Source organism: Opisthocomus hoazin, chromosome 9 (genome assembly GCF_030867145.1).
Source record: "Opisthocomus hoazin isolate bOpiHoa1 chromosome 9, bOpiHoa1.hap1, whole genome shotgun sequence".
In the NCBI taxonomy this organism is placed as follows: Eukaryota; Metazoa; Chordata; class Aves; order Opisthocomiformes; family Opisthocomidae; genus Opisthocomus; species Opisthocomus hoazin.
In genome coordinates, this window is record NC_134422.1 from 1944457 (window position 1) to 1959985 (window position 15529).

Below are 15529 nucleotides of genomic sequence, written 5' to 3' on the forward strand. Positions count from 1 at the left end.
CCAGCTGCGGGCCAGGCACGGCAGAAGGTGGCTTCTCTCCACACCAGACCTTGAAATGCCCCTTCTCTTGATGTCAACAGCTCCGGTTTCTAAATGCCACCGCACGCAGCCCTGTCTGGGCACCGCGGATCCCGGAGGTCGGCCGGCTGCCGCCCGCCGTGACGCTGTGCTACCCGCGCACGCGAAGACGACGATCCCGGGACTGAGCAGCAACGGGCAGGCCCGAGGCAGGAGGCAGGGACAGGCAGCGGTTGGGAGATGCCTACCGTGTGCCGGCTCCTCTGATGGCGGCCGAGGAATCCTTCCAGGGGCAGGGCAGCACAGGCTGCAGCGACAGGACAAGGGGCAACGGGCACAAACTGAAGCAGAGGAAGCTCCAGTTGAACCCGAGGAAGAACTTCTTCCCTCTGAGGGTGCCGGAGCCCTGGCCCAGGCTGCCCAGGGAGGCTGTGGAGTCTCCTTCTCTGGAGATATTCCAGCCCCGCCTGGACGCGGTGCTGTGCCCCCTGCTCTGGGTGACCCTGCTTGGGCAGGGGGTTGGGCTGGGTGACCCACAGAGGGCCCTGCCAACCCTGACCATGCTGGGATTCTGGGATTCTGTAACAGTGCGGAGCCCCGCGGGACCCCCCCGGCACACCCGCACGTCCCGGCCCAGGCAGGAGCGTGGGGGGAGGCGAGGACAGCGCAGGTCTCCGGCCGCTCCCACCGGCCGCTCGGTGTATTCCCCGTTGTCCCACCAGTGCTGATCCCCCTCCATCCCAGCTGAGCAGCATCACCCACCCCAGGATCCCCTCTCCACCGCCCCCCGCTCTGCTGACTCCTCTTCCAAAAGTTTTCCATCAGATAACAAATGCTCTTCCTTCTGCTCACCGGGGCGGTCACGCTGACGGTATTTGAGGCTGTGACCATATCTGCGCTTGACTCTCCTCTGAGTCTCTCACCATATACCTTATCAGTTCTGCTTCCCATTTTAATGCACTTCTTGGTATTTTTCCTGGGGCTTCTTCAAGTACCGTTCCTCCCCTCTGAGGATGCAAACAGATTTCACAGCCAGGCTAAATCTCAGCTGCAGGAAAAGCTTTGCTGTGTACCTGCCACACAGCCCTTGCCAAACTCTGATCTTCTTCCAGCTCATCAGCTCGCCCAGCCAGGCTGGAGCTCGGACACGAAACCTGCCCGGAAACCTCTGCAGGGTTCAGTCCCGGCACGAGGTCAGCGCGGACGGCAGCCCGGAACAGGGGAAACGAGACCCGGGCAGCAGGTCCCAGCCATCTCATTTCCACATGAATTAAATCTGATCTCGTGCCGAGACGTGAACTCCCGCGTCGTTGTGCTGTACACAACGGCTGCAGGTATGTCAGCCATCCCTGCAACGCGTTCCAGACACCCCCCGGCCCGGTCCGACCGGGAACATCGCCGACGAGCTCGCTGCGTGCAGCCAGGCTCAAACCCCTGGGTGTGAGCAGCGGATGAGCTGCACCTACTCACTTCTCCCTCAGAGGTTTAAAGGAGTTTTGAAACCTGCTCGGAGAAACCGATCTGACGGCACGGGAGAGGCGGCCGCGAGCAGAGGAGGAAGGATGCGAGAGGGAGAATTGGAGCAGAGCGGATGAACAGGGGAGGGGAACGAAGGATGCGAGGAAAGAGACATGGAAATGGAAATTAAAACCTTGCCAGTCCAACACCACGCCACGGACAGGACCCTCCGCTGAGGCAAACCACCGTAGGTGTCCCCCCCAGCAGCCCCTTCCTTCATCTCTCCTGGAGGGAACTGGGAAGGAAACCACCACTTCTGCTGCCGGGTGCTCCTCTGGCCTCACCCCTCCCACGGCCAGGAGGGAAGGCACTGGGACCAGGAGGGAAGGCACTGGGACCAGTGCTCTTCATGCTGCCAGAGTCAGTTAGACATTAACTTTTATGTTTTACACATAAATCGGTTTGGAGCAGCTCTGCGGAGAGGGACCTGGGTGTCCTGGTGGACGACGAGCCAGCAGTGTGCCCTGGGTGCCAAGAAGGCCAATGGGATCCTGGGGTGCATGAGGAGGAGTGTGGGCAGCAGGTCAAGGGAGGTTCTCCTGCCCCTCTGCTCTGCCCTGGGGAGGCCCCATCTGCAGTGCTGGGTCCAGTGCTGGGCTCCCCAGTTCAAGAAAGATGAGGAGCTACTGGAAAGAGTCCAGTGGAGGGCTGCGAGGATGAGGAGGGGACTGGAGCATCTCTGCTACGAGGAGAGGCTGAGGGAGCTGGGCTTGTTCAGCCTGGAGAAGAGAAGGCTGAGAGGGGACCTTAGAAATGCCTCTAAATATCTGCAGGGTGGGGGTCAGGAGGACGGGGCCAGACTCTTTCCAGTGGTGCCCAGCGACAGGACAAGGGGCAACGGGCACAAACTGAAGCAGAGGAAGCTCCAGCTGAAGATGAGGAAGAACTTCTTCCCTCTGAGGGTGCCGGAGCCCTGGCCCAGGCTGCCCAGGGAGGCTGTGGAGTCTCCTTCTCTGGAGATATTCCAGCCCCCCTGGCCGCGGTGCTGTGCAGCCTGCTGTGGGTGACCCTGCTTGGGCAGGGGGTTGGGCTGGGGGACCCACAGAGGGCCCTTCCAACCCCTGCCATGCTGGGATTCTGGGATTTCGTGATCAAACTGCACTCATTTACTGGGAACTCCCGCAAGCCGCTCTCGCTCCCGACCTGGGGCTCTCCGCGTCTCGTGCCGGTGTGTCCCTGCACCACGCACGCCCGTCTCCCCGTCCATCAAACCTCTGCTGAATCCCATCTCCCGAGCCCCCGGCGCTCCCTGCCCTTCGGCTCGGCTCTCCGGCAGGCTCCCGGCCGGTGCCCCCGCACACCCCAGCCCCTCGTCCAGGCTGCCAGGGGCTGTGCCAAACAGCCCTTGTTGCTTTGTACAAAACAACGCAGGTGTAGACCACACCTTCCCTAAAACCCGGACCAACGCTGGTCTTCAGCCGGTCTTACTGTTAACAACCGTTCCCTGCTCGAAAACTTGTTTCTAAACCATAATATTTTTACTTAAACGAGAAGCAATCTATTTTCTTTACGTTTATGCATGGCACTACACCAGCTGGCTTTCTGAGACCCCAGCGTGCTCCATCTCCTTGCGTCACCTTTAGCTGTTGCATCAGTCGCTCTGGCGAAGGCGGCTCCTGAGTTGGCTGGGCTTGGCCTTGCCGCTTGCAATAGCTTTGACTCCAGTCATAACGAACCAGATGCACTCGTAGTCTGGATTTCTTGTTCCCTCTGGATCAGCGAAATGACTCACAAATGTCTCCTGGCCACTTCCAGCCCTGATGACCGCGGGCTTCGCGCATACCAGCGTTCTGCAGTTAACTACAGGTCCATGACCTCTGATTTCTCCTTCCATCCTCAGCCCAGTTAGAGCTCAGGCTTTAGGTAGCGTAGCTGTTCCACTCCTGACAGAACCCAAATCCCTGCTGCTGCCAGAAGCGATGGCCCCACTCCCTCCCCTCCCACCTGCATCCCCGGCCGGGTTGTCCCTCACCGTGCCCCGTGTCACCCCAGCACTGGTGTGAGCAGAGCAGACTTGGATCAGCTTGGGAAGAACAACCACACAGAATCACACAGAATCCCAGCATGGTGGGGTTGGCAGGGCCCTCTGTGGGTCCCCCAGCCCAACCCCCTGCCCAAGCAGGGTCACCCAGAGCAGGGGGCACAGCACCGCGGCCAGGCGGGGCTGGAATATCTCCAGAGAAGGAGACTCCACAGCCTCCCTGGGCAGCCTGGGCCAGGGCTCCGGCACCCTCAGAGGGAAGAAGTTCTTCCTCGGGTTCAGCTGGAGCTTCCTGTGCTTCAGTTTGTGCCCGTTGCCCCTTGTCCTGTCGCTGGGCACCACTGCAAAGAGTCTGGCCCCATCCTCCTGACCCCCACCCTGCAGACATTTATAAGCACCTTCATCCTGGATACTCGTCTTCATCGGGATCCCTTCTTGGGTCACAAAAGGTCATTTCTTTCTGTGCCAACAGCAGCTGAAGCAGCCCCACTGTCCTGTGCCCCACTGCTCGGCATCCCCAGCCCCAGCTGGCCCCACGCACACGGCTCGTGCTGGACGTGACATGGATTAAAAGCTTCTGGTCACGCTGTTTTAAATCCAAGTCAGCGCCATGAGTCCGACCAACTGCGCGGTGCCACGAGCCGCCAGGCTGCCGGACCCCATTCAGCATCCCCCCTGCGCGTGGGCTCCCGCCCCGGGTCACGCAGCTGACGCCCGTCGGACCAGGGCGAGCATCCGCAGCTCCGCTCCCTCCCTCCGGACCCCGCAGATCCGCAGCCTCAGGGAAACACACAGCTTCTCTTTTCCCCCACAAATTCCAAAGTTATTCATGTCTACTGCTACGTGCCAAATAATATAGGTGAGGTTTCCATTCCGTTCGCTCCGGCCTGGCGTTAGAAAGCTACAACTTAATCGCAGTAGCAGATGGAAAACTGGGGGAAACACTAGCAGACCTGCAAAACATTAAATTGCTTCGGAGTTAAAAATAAAACCAACGGCGCATCAAGGAAATAGATGTATTTTTAACCTATGCAACAAAGCCTGAAGAAGAGAAGGCTGCGAGGGGACCTTATAAATGCCTACAAATATCTTCAGGGTGGGGGTCAGGAGGATGGGGCCAAGCTCTTTTCAGTGGTGCCCAGTGACAGGACAAGGGGCAATGGGCACAAACTGAGGCACAGGAAGCTCCAGCTGAACCCGAGGAAGAACTTCTTCCCTCTGAGGGTGACGGAGCCCTGGCCCAGGCTGCCCAGGGAGGCTGTGGAGTCTCCTTCTCTGGAGATATTCCAGCCCCGCCTGGACAAGGTCCTGTGCAGCCTGCTCTGGGTGACCCTGCTTGGGCAGGGGGTTGGACTGGGTGACCCACAGAGGTCCCTTCCAACCCCTACTATTCTGTGATTCTGTGATTCTGTGAAAGCCCAGCTCCGTCCAAGCTGGCAGCCCCGACAGCGTCTCCGCAGCTCGGGGCCGGACGACGCGGTAACGGCGCTGCGTACCGGGACGCGGCGAGCTTCGGCCTCGCCCCGAGGAGATGACTTCGCCCGTCTCGGATGAAGAAGCGGGCAGGAGGACGCCGTTTTCCCCGTGGCAGCGGGCGTCGTGGCTCCGCGCTTCGCGTGCCAGCCCCAGCAAGGGGAGAGCAGCTCTCGGCGCGGCGGCGGTGCCGGGAGCCCAGCTCCTCCATCACTCCAGGCTCACGCTGCTGGTGGCACTTCGCTGTCCTGTTCAAAACCAACCAAGTTTTGTGCCATCCAACTATGCCCACCACGGCTTGCTGGTTGTCACCTTCCTACCTCCATCCTCCAGAAGAGTCCATGGAGAGCCAGTTTCAAATTAGGTTTCGAGCATCTGAGCGTCCTACGGGAACTGCGCAGCCTCCATTTCCACTTCTTGGCGCTAAAATCAATTTTTTTAGGCCAATTTCCAAGAGTGAGGCACCACTGCCACGGCGCTCGGCGTCACCCTTGGCCCCCAACGTGGTCCTTGGGGATCTGCAGGCTGTCCCCTCGGTGGAAACGCTGGCCACGCGCGGAGGGCTCCCGCAGCACCGCGTGCCGCCGGCGTTATGGGAGGACACGCCAGCCCGGCAGCCCACGCGCTGCGGAGGGAGCGAGCGCCCGACGGGCTGAGCAGGTCACGCCGGCACCCGCGCCGCGCGCGGGGTGCTGCTGGTGGGATGACCGGGCTGGGTTTTTTCTAACTTCTTCCTCATTTTAATGAGAATTAGAAGGCTTAATGTTTTGGAAAACAAGCATAGCAGCAACTTGACTGACTCAAAAGCATAAGCATTGCTAATTAATAGCATGAGGCTGTTGCTCTTTCTTATTAATCTGATCATCTTTCAACCTAAATCCCTTTTATTTATGAATCACGACATTGATGTGCTAGCAACAAACAGGGCAGAGCCCTCCTGGTCCGTCTGTTCCCACGAGCGGCCCTGCACGCGTCGGTGAGACAGCCGGAGCACGCGTACCCCCAAAACCCGAGCTGTTCCCACCAGCCCCCCCCACCCGCAAAGCCAGCCCCGCGTCACCCCAGCGCTGGCACGGCAGCGGAGCTCAGCCGGGCCAGGCCAGGCGAGTCCGCCAGCGCCGCGACCTCCGGAGCGGGAGGAAGGCAAAGTTTGAAAGCCGTTGCAGCAAAGAGTTAAACTGCCCACTTCCAAAACAGCTTGAAAGGCGACAAAGGTACCCCAGGAAAACCTTCTGGGCAACTGCAGCACCTCCAGCGCGGCCGGGAAGGGAGCAGGTTAACAGCCACTCCGAGACACGGCAGGGTCCCTTCGATTCACAGGATCCCAGCATGGCAGGGGTTGGCAGGGACCTCTGTGGGTCACCCAGCCCAACCCCCTGCTGAAGCAGGGTCACCCAGAGCAGGGGGCACAGCACCGCGGCCAGGCGGGGCTGGAATATCTCCAGAGAAGGAGACTCCACAGCCTCCCTGGGCAGCCTGGGCCAGGGCTCCGTCACCCTCAGAGGGAAGAAGTTCTTCCTTGGGTTCAGCTGGAGCTTCCTCTGCTTCAGTTTGTGCCCGTTGGCCCTTGTCCTGTCGCTGGGCACCACTGGAAGGAGTCTGGCCCCATCTCCCAGCTCGCTTTCTCCTCCGACTGGGATTATTCCTGACTTGCAGTACTACCAGAGAGGCAGAAAAACAAACCTACGTAGTTTTTGGCTTCACTATAGCCAAAAAAATAAGGGCTTCAATACATTTAAAACAATATTCTTGGCCCATGTAAATTAGATACAGATTTACGTACTGACATCAGAGCTCTGCTCGTTACTTCAGCAATCGCAGCCTTTGAGGACCCCTTATCCTCACCTGGAGTTTCCTAATCTGAGCTCGTTCTCGGGCTCATCAGCCAAACTCCTCAGCTCCTCGCGGCGTTTCGTAACGGCGCGTCTACTGCGCTTTGCCTCCAGCTCTCCTGGTTTTATCTCTGCTGTCTCCACCACGATGAGCTGCAATCTTCATTCTCCACGCATTACAGTCTGGGCTGTTTTAAGGCACGGCCTGAACTGTTTCAAGCTTTTATTAATATCTAGTGAGTTCTTACAAAGTAGATCCAAAATTGGGCCGTAAGTCAGAGCCATACCTCCCACCTTCCCAACACTGAGCAAGAGCAGCCCCCGTCCCTGGCCTGAAAGCAGAACGCTGGCTCCTGAGTGGATCCAGGTTTGCTTCCTGGCACTGCGAGGTGCCTGCACCTCCCCACAAACCGGGATCCAAAGGCAACCAAATTCCAAAAATAATAAAGAGAGCATGGGAAGCAACACACCACGCAGCTCAGATCTGCTCATGTATATTCACAGGCATTGACACTGTCACCCTTCGTTGTCAGATACGTATGATTTTTGAGTCTAAATGTTCCTTCACATTTCCTAAATTCAGTCGGCGTGAAAAGAAACCACTTTATGATATTACAAAGAGAAATCTCCTTTCCTGAAGCGAGGACGCAGCGGCAAGCCAGGAATTCGTCGCCGTCCTTCAAGGCTTGAGCGCCGCAGGGTGACTGCCACCGGCGCAGCTCTCCTGCTCCGCTGGGACAACCGGCTCCGGCGGAGACAGCGGCTCTTTGACGGTGACTCCGAGCCGTGAAGCCATCACGAGTGAGACCTCCTTCCTCATCCCACTCACTTCAGTTACTCCTGACCTGAGGTCTACTAAAGGTCTACAACATCTAAAGCCTGGGTACAGCATTCTTCATCTCCAAACTCCTCCCAGGTGGAACACGCGCCGGGCAGCTCACCCAACGCCGCGACGCAGGGGGCTGCTGGCCACCAGGGCTGTTGGCCTGGGGTAAAACTGCCCAGGACCTACACCCCGGCCCCAAACTCGCCTCTCTCACCCTCGCTGGAGCAGGGCAGCTGCCCAGGGGGAACCCCCCATCCCATCCCTCACCCTGCCCCTAGCTCTGCCCCTTTCTGCACAGCAAAGAAAGAAAAAAGTCTATTTTTAACTTCAATAGCTGCCTACTAAAACAACCCTCAGCATTTTTGTACAGTATTAAAATTTAATTCCAGGACCTGGCCTGTAAATCAGCCCTTAATATTCTTCTACAATATTAAAATTAAACTTTTTGCAATTTTCTGTGCTACTCAACTTCTCCGTCCTGCTACGGTGTGTTTATTTAGGAAAGCTAGAGGCAAGTGAAGCAATCGCAAAGTTCACCAACTTCATGAGGAATCCAAGCCAGGCTAAAATTAAATGTACTTATTGTTCTAATCCTCCTTCTTTCTTGTTTGTTTTTATTTGGGGAGCAGGGGGGGTTGAAATTTCTTTTTATTCAACTAGTCTTTGATCTAAAAATACCGACGCTTTCGCTGCTCGAGCCCTTTCTCCTTCTGAACACAGCCCGGCTGCGCAGGGAGAGGCTCGCCAGGACGGGCTGCAGCGTCCCCGCTCAGAGGACACAGAGCAGAGGAGGAGGAGAACCTCCCTCGCCCTGCTGCCCACACTCCTCCTCATGCACCCCAGGATCCCATTGCCCTTCTTGGCACCCAGGGCACGCTGCTGGCTCATGGTCACCCTGTCGTCCCCCAGCACTCCCAGTCCCTCTCCGCAGAGCTGCTCTCCAGCAGCTCAGCCCCAGCCTGTACTGGTGCCTGGGGTTGTTCCTCCCCAGGTGCAGGACCCTGCCCTTGCCCTGGTTGAACCTTATCAGGTTCCTCTCTGCCCAGCTCTCCAGCCTGTCCAGGTCTCGCTGAATGGCAGCACAGCCTGACGGTGTACCCACCACTCCTCCCAGTTTGGTGTCATCAGCAAACTTACTGAGGGTGTGCTCTAACTCTTCATCCAGGTCATTGATGAAGAAGTTGAACAAGACTGGGCCCAGTACTGACCCCTGAGGGATACCACTTGTCACCAGCCTCCAACTAGACTCAGCGCCGCTGATGACAACCCTCTGAGCTCTGCCATTCAGCCAGTTCTCTATCCACCTCACCGACCACTCATCCAGCCCACACTTCCTCAGCTTCCCTAGGAGGATATCATGGGAGACTGTGTCGAAAGCCTTGCTGAAGTCAAGGTAGATAACATCCACAGCTCTCCCTTCATCTACCCAGCTGGTCATGCCATCATAGAAAGCCATCAGATTGGTCAGGCATGATCTCCCCTTGGTGAATCCATGCTTCACTTCACTTCTCTGCTTTGTTTTACCAGCATTAACGTTTGCGTGTTTACAATAAAACAGCATTTAACTTCCAAGCTCTTGGCAGGGTTAATCCCCACACTACAAACACGAGCACGGGTGCTGCACAGATGAAGGCACCAGCACGGAGATGTTTAACGCTGCTGCGCACGAAGCCACGGGTGCGAGCGGGGACCCCGGTGTCCGCCCCGCAGCACGTCCCCATGGAGACACAGCCACGGCTTGTGTCCTGCCTCAAAACCCCTCGCCTCTGCGGGGCAGCGAGCGGGGTCTCGCTGGGCTGCCATGACATCCCTGGTGCCACCGCTGAAATCTCCCCTGGGAAACCTCGCCGAGGCTTCGGTGGCCAGGGACGACTGCTGCCACCACGGAGCGGCTCGCTCCTTTCAAAAACCCCCACGCTCCACGTTTCGGAAAAGCTGAAACCGCATTAATTCACCACTGAAAAACAGTTTCGTGCTACAGAAGCTTCAAAGCCCAACTCGGGGCTGACTCACCCGGCCTGGGAGATCGCTCCAAGCAAACCCGGCGGCTTTATTAAATCATTCGAAGGCGCTGGCTGCTGATAAGGCAAACCACAGAATGCAAAATTAGCGCCGTTCCGGCGAAACGTCTGAGCGAGCGTCTAGCAAAGCTCCCAGACCTCCAGGCTGCAGGCTGTGCTGGGCCTTCAGAGAGCCGTGGTCCGGCCGCACGACCCCAGAGGTGGCCTCGCCGCGGGGCAGCCGACCGCGGCACCAGGCTCTCCCCCGGCTGCCGGACGGACTGGGAAAGCCGGGAAGGCGGCCGGGCGATGGTTTCCAGCAATTCTTACGCCTGTTCCAACGCTGGCTGTACAGACGGACGGGCACAGTCTGAGCACCCTGACAGTTACCCCAAACACGGCGATGGCTTTCGGTTGCTGTCTGAAACGTGTACCCAGACCTCACTGAAAAAAAACCACTTCACTGTAAATCGGAGCATCCCGTCCCCTTGCGACGCTGCTCACTACAAACCCGACGGAAATGCGAGCAAATGTTGCAGAGCTACCCACGTAACCGAACTGCTGTTCTCAGTCACTCGGCTCAAAATCCCAGCATCCCAGCATGGCAGGGGTTGGCAGGGCCCTCTGTGGGTCACCCAGCCCAGCCCCCTGCCCAAGCAGGGTCACCCAGAGCAGGGGGCACAGCACCGCGGCCAGGCGGGGCTGGAATATCTCCAGAGAAGGAGACTCCACAGCCTCCCTGGGCAGCCTGGGCCAGGGCTCCGTCACCCTCAGAGGGAAGAAGTTCTTCCTCGGGTTCAGCTGGAGCTTCCTCTGCTTCAGTTTGTGCCCATTGCCCCTTGTCCTGTCGCTGGGCACCACTGGAAAGAGTCTGGCCCCGTCCTCCTGACCCCCACCCTGCAGATATTTAGAGGCATTTCTAAGGTCCCCTCGCAGCCTTCTCTTCTCCAGGCTGAACAAGCCCAGCTCCCTCAGCCTCTCCTCGTAGCAGAGATGCTCCAGTCCCCTCCTCATCCTCGTAGCCCTGCGCTGGACTCTCTCCAGTAGCTCTTCATCTTTCTTGAACTGGGGAGCCCAGCACTGGACACAGCACTGCAGATGGGGCCTCACCAGGGCAGAGCAGAGGGGAAGGAGAACCTCCCTCGCCCTGCTGCCCACACTCCTCCTAATGCACCCCAGGATCCCATTGGCCTTCTTGGCACCCAGGGCACGCTGCTGGCTCATGGTCACCCTGTCATCCCCCAGCACTCCCAGTCCCTCTCCACAGAGCTGCTCTCCAGCAGGTCAGCCCCAGCCTGTACTGGTGCCTGGGGTTGTTCCTCCCCAGGTGCAGGACCCTGCCCTTGCCCTTGCTGAACCTCATCAGGTTCCTCTGTGCCCAGCCTCTCCTTGTAGGAGAGATGCTTCCCCACCAGCTAAAGCCGTGACCTGCTCACTGTCTGCAAAGTCAGCCTCCTTGGCTAAAAGCTGCGAGCTCTCAATGAATTCATAAAAAAGCAGTTAAATATCCTCTAACTTGGGGCGCTGAGCCTGGCACTCTTCGCAGCGGGGACCTTCCCCCGGTGAAGGGCCAAGCCCCCGCCGCCCGGGCAAGCGGCTGTCCAGAAACCCTTCGGATCAGCACCACACTGATGGTGCTCAGCAAAAAAATCCACCCCAGCACCAGCGAAGCTTCGTCCCTGCAGCAATGTGGTGGGGTCAGCGCTTTGGAGTTCGACGGCAAAACTAAGAACAAGCGGGGTCTGTGCTCCCACACGCTCTTTCCCTTCCTCTCACGCCCCTGTATCATCGCTCCACGAACGCCTGCATAGCAGGGAAAGACAACGCTATTTCTGTCAGGAGTTGGTAAGAATAATTCTAAAACACAGAAGAGCTTTTATTTTTCACACTGTACATTAAATTCAAAATGAAAGCACTCCCTTTCCCCATCTACCATTTTGAGAACAGATATCACATAGCAGGGTGTAATCGCAGAGCTAGATTTGTGGGGTGGCACCACTCAAAAAGCCTGAATTCGGTGAAAGCTTCAACAGTTTCATATAGGGATGCTTTTCCCCTGTACACAGTCACATATAAATATATGTAATTTATTCAGAGTGAATTTCTTACGCCTGTGCACACTGACATTTGAACTATTCTATTTTAAAGCGTCCACAAAAAAAGCCACAAGGCAAAATCCAAACATCATCAGTTCACATACGCACAAAAGCCCCCCAAAATCAGCCTGTCCCATCAAGGGGGAACGGCTCTAAACTAAAAGAGGGCAGATTGAGATTAGATATTGGGAAGAAATTCTTCCCCATGAGGGTGGTGAGGCCCTGGCCCAGGCTGCCCAGGGAAGCTGTGGCTGCCCCCTCCCTGGCAGGGTTCAAGGCCAGGTTGGATGGAGCTCTGAGCACCCTGGGCTGGTGGAAGGGGTCCCTGCTGATGGCAGGGGGGTTGGAACTGGGTGATCTGTAAGGTCCCCTCCAACCCAAACCATTCTATGATTCTATGATCCCACTCTTCGTCTCCTGCTTAAGCTGATGCACACCTAAAACGGACAACGAATAAAACGTAAAAGCAAACACAACCGCCACGGCCACCACGTTTCAGGCCCCGGCCGCAGAGGAAACAGCGTCGGCTGGCAGCTTCCCTGACCGATGTTGATCTAGAAACGAAATCTTCATTTGAATAATATTAAGGGCCTGAATAAACCAAGAAAAATATATGAACTCAGGGATAAAAAGCCTGGCCCCCAGCCCGGCCCCGGGTTTCACGTCTCGGACGGATGTCAGCACGAGCCCTCCTCGCAAAACCGCATCGCGGACAGAACTGCCCCGCTCCCGACGCAGCCGGGAACGCGGGGCTGGGGGGCTCAGAGCTCACTTCAGCAGCAGGAGCCCTCCCCTTCACAACTGGCTCCGGGTTCCTCTGCCCCGAGCCGAGCTCTCTCCTCTGCCCGACACCGGCCTCCCGGACCCGCAGCCAGGGCAGGGCTCCGCGGCTCGCTCCCCGGCGAGTTTTCACAGGCAAGCCACAGACTTGGGTTTGTGCTGGGAACATGGACAGGTCCAACTGCTGCGGGCAGCCCTGCGGCCCCCCAGCAGAGCTGTGTGGGAAGCCAGAGCAAACCCCCACTGCGTAACCTGCTATCTGCAGCTGGGAGGGGTGGGGGATACCCCGGCAGGCTGTGCTGGCATCCAGCGAGACCTGGGCAGGCTGGAGAGCTGGGCAGAGAGGAACCTGATGAGGTTCAACAAGGGCAAGTGCAGGGTCCTGCACCTGGGGAGGAACAACCCCAGGCACCAGGACAGGCTGGGGCTGAGCTGCTGGAGAGCAGCTCTGTGGAGAGGGACTGGGAGTGCTGGGGGACGACAGGGTGACCATGAGCCAGCAGCGTGCCCTGGGTGCCAAGAAGGCCAATGGGATCCTGGGGTGCATGAGGAGGAGTGTGGGCAGCAGGGCGAGGGAGGTTCTCCTTCCCCTCTGCTCTGCCCTGGGGAGGCCCCATCTGGAGTCCTGTGTCCAGTGCTGGGCTCCCCAGTTCAAGAAAGATGAGGAGCTACTGGAGAGAGTCCAGCGGAGGGCTACGAGGATGAGGAGGGGACTGGAGCATCTCTGCTACGAGGAGAGGCTGAGGGAGCTGGGCTTGGTTCAGCCTGAAGAAGAGAAGGCTGAGAGGGGACCTTAGAAATGCCTACAAATATCTGCAGGGGGGGGGTCAGGAGGACGGGGCCAGACTCTTTCCAGTGGTGCCCAGTGACAGGACAAGGGGCAACGGGCACAAACTGAAGCAGAGGAAGCTCCAGCTGAACCCGAGGAAGAACTTCTTCCCTCTGAGGGTGACGGAGCCCTGGCCCAGGCTGCCCAGGGAGGCTGTGGAGTCTCCTTCTCTGGAGATATTCCAGCCCCGCCTGGACAAGATCCTGTGCAGCCTGCTGTGGGTGACCCTGCTTGGGCAGGGGGTTGGGCTGGGGGACCCACAGAGGGCCCTGCCAACCCCTCCATGCTGGGATTCTGGGATTAGCCGTACGGTGAAACGCTTCATCCAGCAAGGCTGCTGTGCATTCCACTCCCCCACAGCCGACCCCATGGCTCCCTCGCGTGACGCCTGCCCCAGATGATAAAAGAGTCCGTAAAATCCTACGACACAAGCACGCACATACACGCATGCGCATCATGTGAACAATTTCAAGTGCCTAAAAATCATCCATCCTCCAGCTTCCAGCCCTGATATTTGCTGTTTCCCCAGCCACATTTTCGCATAACCTGCCTCAATTATGTTTTTCTCACTGCCTTTCGGTGTTCAAGTGTCAGGCTCCAAGCGTTTGCCAAGTACGAGGCACCGGGATCCGAGCGAGCGATCACACGCGGCCGCCGAGCCAGCACCGCTGGCTTTGCTCCCTCTGTTCCCTTCTGAGAAACCCGGTCCCCGGCGGGCACCGGCTGCCCTCGCCGTGTCCCGCTCCCCAGCGTGCCCACGCCTCTCGCTGCCAGGCGCTCCCTCCTCATCCTCCCTGCCGGAGCCGGGCATTTTACAGCGCTGCAGATGTCGAATGGGACGACGCGCCCCGCCAAGCCCCTTGGCACGAAATAAAAATGCCGAGTTGCTGCGAGCGGGGAAACGGGCTCAGGCTGCTGCAAAGCCACCAGATCTGTGGTGAAATAAATGAGTTTTGCAAGTTTAAACTCTCCTCGCTCATCCCGCACGGGTCTCAACCCCGAAGGATGCTCACCAGGAGCAGCGTTAGGGACGAGCGGGGACGCAGCCGACCCCCCCAGCCCAGGGGTGCTCCCCGCGCTCCCCTCCGCACGGCGGGACCGACGACCCGCACCTGCGCGGTGCCGGGAGCCCCGCTCAGCTCCCGGGCACGGGGCAAAACCCTCCTCGGACACGCTCAGAATCACAGAATCCCAGAATGGTAGGGGTTGGAAGGGACCTCTGGGGTCACCCAGCCCAACCCCCCTGCCCAAGCAGGGTCACCCACAGCAGGCTGCACAGGACCTTGTCCAGGAGGGGCTTGAAGATCCCCAGAGAAGGAGACTCCACAGCCTCCCTGGGCAGCCTGGGCCAGGGCTCCGGCACCCTCAGAGGGAAGAAGTTCTTCCTCGGGTTCAGCTGGAGCTTCCTCTGCTTCACTTTGTGCCCGTTGCCCCTTGTCCTGTCGCTGGGCACCACTGAAAAGAGTCTGGCCCCGTCCTCCTGACCCCCACCCTGCAGATATTTAGAGGCATTTCGAAGGTCCCCTCTCAGCCTTCTCTTCTCCAGGCTGAACAAGCCCAGCTCCCTCAGCCTCTCCTCGTAGGAGAGATGCTCCAGTCCCCTCCTCATCCTCGTAGCCCTGTGCTGGACTCTCTCCAGTAGCTCCTCATCTTTCTTGAACTGGGGAGCCCAGCACTGGACACAGTTCTCCGCTTCGGGAAACACACTCGGGTCACTCTTAGCGCGGCCAGCCCAAAACCAGCCCTGAAGGTGGATGCTAGACCAATAAATGTCTGGACTCTCCCATAAAAGTTTCTGCTAGGTTCCTTTTTCCAAATAAAGCCCTAAGCACAGTTTCTGGGCTCCTGCTTATGATCAGCAGGGTGAAGTTTCCAGCGTGCGCCAGAGGCACTGACACCTTGGAGACCTCAGCGTTCCTCGCACGGTTTCTAATTCGCCGTTAATAAACTCTCACGGTAAGTCAGCGAGTCGTCTGCGACACCCAACACCACGCTCAGAAACGAACCGGACAAAGAGCTGTCGGTGCAGAGACCTGCACTTCAAAGTTAACTTGCTCATAATGGGCACAAACTGAAGCAGAGGAAGCTCCAGCTGAACCCGAGGAAGAACTTCTTCCCTCTGAGGGTGACGGAGCCCTGGCCCAGGCTGCCCAGGGAGGCTGTGGAGTCTCCTTCT

General features: G+C 58.2%; 1 protein-coding gene across 9 annotated transcripts in view; it reads right to left on the bottom strand.

The window, feature by feature from the left end:
• The window catches only part of FMNL2 (formin like 2), a 167899-nt gene that overhangs the window by 76785 nt on the left and 75585 nt on the right, over window positions 1–15529 (bottom strand). The window lies entirely within an intron of this gene.